Genomic DNA, 3,061 nt, shown 5'->3' on the forward strand with positions numbered 1-3,061 from the left:
TCAGGTTAGATCTTCACATGCATTACATATTTTTAATCTTTGCAGTAACTATGAACAATTCTTTATTGGTAATGCCCCTCGGATTCTTCGTAGAGGTACATGGTGACAAACAACACTAGTCAGAGCTCAACCTGAGAAGGAGAACTACTAGAAGTGATGTTAAATAAGGAATTTATTATAGATGGGACCTTGATCTTATGCCATTGTGGAAGCTGGTTGACAGCTTATATATGGCTATTTATCTCACATCTGATGTTGCACCTGCAGTCAGCAGAGCTACAGACAGCAGTAGGGAAGGAAAGATGGACATAAATTTGGAAAGGAAGGACAGAAACTAGTAAGGACTGGCAGGAACCCATGAGGGTGAACTAGAAGCCACCACCAAGCTTCCAACTTCAGCAATGGGGAACAAAGAGCTGGTGCTCTTATTTATGGAGTTAGGCATGAATCTGTCCCACGAGTCCAAGAAGTTGAATGGAGACACTTGGTAGGAGCTGGCAGAGCTGCAAGCCCAGCTGTGGCCCCAAAAGTGGGAGTAGCTTAGGGAAGACAGCTGATAGGGACCAGGATTCTGGCTGCTGATGGTTGGCCAGCAGACAAGCAATAGGATATGAGAGCTGCAACACAGACTGTGCTTTGGAAGTTTGCTTCTGAACTGGCTTCTACTGACTTCCAGTTGTTCGTATGTTGATAGTCTCATCCTCATGATGACAAGTAATAACCCTCTCTAGATCCTGCTACCCACCCCTTCCTGAGAGGCTCTTCCTGAATTGGGCCGCAGAAGCCATCTGGCCTGCAGGTACAAGGGAGTTCAAAAGTCCTGATTCAAGGACACAGACTTTGGAGCCCAAACAGGTTTGAATCTCATTTAAAGTCCTTGTAATGATCTCAGATGTTTGTTAAACTCTCTGAGCTCCGTTACTTCAAATGAAAAATACAACGTACAACATTACACTCTGGTTTGTATGAGGATTTGGTGAGAAAAGATTTGCAAGTCAGCCTGTGTGTTATTTGTAGTGCAATACATAATACCCATTAACAATGCTGGTTCTTTTCTCTTTCCTCTGTATCCAGCACCTTTGGTCCCTGTCTGGCCACTCCTAACTTTGCCTCACTGCTCGCTTGTGAGGGCCTTCCCCTCTTACCAGTGTCTGCTTGATTTAGAGCACAGACCTCTCCACGAACATGTTGAAGCATGCACCTGGGTTGATGAGACCCTTGCCTTCTTGGAACTCTAAGTGTACGTTCTTCCAGTGCTCCCATCAGTGACACACCCTGCCCGTAACCCCAATAACCCTGCCATAACCCCTCAAGGCTGCCTCTGGTCTGGTATCACCATGAATCTCTGCAGAGAGCCCCGCATCCTCTTGGCACCTGAATCCAGCTAGCTCTGACTCTACCACCAACCCCACTCCAGGGCAAGGTCCTGTTTCATAGTCTAGACCCTTTCAGTCTTCACTCTTGGTGTTCATCAGACTAAGCCTGTTCCTCTGCTATGTTTATAGTAACAAACTATAGAAATGATCCCTGAAAGTATAGTCTCTCCTCTCCTATGTTTGTAAAAGATAATCAGTTAATACTTGGGGATTTGCTGGTTATGAAATATTTTATCTAATTTTGTTTACTCATGAATTGTACAAAGTTCCAGAAAGTGAGCCCAAATTGAATATGGTTGTGCTTCCCCTTCCCCTTGCTTATTTGTTGCTTCTTGAGTGCAGTCATTCCCATCCCAGTTATTTTTTCTGTAGCATGATAACTGAGATCTCCTCAATCCTGGGTCAGTTGCCTCTTTGACGACCTCTCCTCAGCAACATGGACCCACCTCCCATAATCAGGCAATGTGCTAAAGATTAAATCAAAGGTTTCCCTGGAAGCCTCACCGCTTCTTACTGTCTTTTTTCTCAATAGATATGAAGAGAGGCAACTCCTTCAGTAACATGAGATCTCCTTTCATAGGTGTCTATGATGCTCCTTGTCATCTTCAATGTTATCAGGGAATAAAAGTAAAGTTTTGAAGCATTTGGATGTTGTTACACTAAGAGAATTAATGTTTCATTGTCCCTTTTCCAAAAACCCCTTAGAGAGATTCTTTCAAGACACAAAGACACAAGGGTAGCAGTGGTGGGTTAATTACAGGTTGGAGGCTTTCAGCCAGGGCTGCCTGGGTCACATCATTTAGACTCTAGTTGGGTTTCTTGCTCCTCCTGCTGAAATCTTACCTCTCGTGGACCCTAATCCCAGAGAGATGCCTGATGTTACCACAGTGTTGCTGGCTAGAGGAAGTAAAGAAGATTGCTAGCCTTGTTTGAACGGGAGAGAGGGAGAAAGAGAGAGAGAGGAGAAGGTGGTGGAAGAGGAGAAGGATGATGAGAAGAAGAACAAGAAGAAGAAGGAGGAGGAGGAGAAGAAGAAGAAGAAGAAGGAGAAGGAGAAGGAGAAGGAGAGGAAGAAGAGGGGAAGGGAAGGGAGAAGGGAGGAGGAGGAAGAAGAGAAAGAAGAAGAAAAAAAAGAAAAAGGAGCAGCAGCAGCAGTGGCAGCAGAGAAGGGGGAGGGGGAAGCAGGGGAGAGGGAAGAAAGGAGGAAGGAAAAGAGGACTCAACCTCTTCACTTGTTCACTAAATCTAAGATGTTTCTTTAATAGTATTTCTTTCAAAATGCCCTTAGAGTAGAAAATTTGAGTATAAATGGTTGTCTACCAAAATGTGAGTGGCACAAAGAAAAGAAAGACAAAAAAGAGAGAGAAACTTTAAGAGTAAGAGGAGGGAGGAGGAAGGAAAAGGCAAGGAAAGAGAGAAGTAAGTGGTAGGGAAGGGAAGGGGAAAGGAAGGGAGGATTGGGAGAGATGGAAGGGGAAGAGCTGCAGCTGGAGCCTGACAAACTGCTAGGTACTGGGGGTGGGGGTGTATAGGAGGCATGTGCCCTATAATTGGAACTTACTGTCTAGTGGAAAGTAATCACTGACATTAGCTTCTGACATTGTCATTTTCCTCTTTGGCCTACTCTTTGTGTACACCTCTGTTAGCGTTCCTATTCTAGAACAGAGAATATGTCTGTGATCCCT

General features: G+C 44.6%; 1 pseudogene; it reads right to left on the reverse strand.

Moving 5' to 3' along the window:
* Positions 1-1,450: 1,450 nt before the first annotated feature.
* On the reverse strand, positions 1,451-1,543 carry LOC117801353 (annotated as a pseudogene).
* Positions 1,544-3,061: the final 1,518 nt, after the last annotated feature.

The sequence above is a fragment of the Ailuropoda melanoleuca genome, chromosome 2 (genome assembly GCF_002007445.2).
Source record: "Ailuropoda melanoleuca isolate Jingjing chromosome 2, ASM200744v2, whole genome shotgun sequence".
Taxonomy (NCBI): Eukaryota; Metazoa; Chordata; class Mammalia; order Carnivora; family Ursidae; genus Ailuropoda; species Ailuropoda melanoleuca.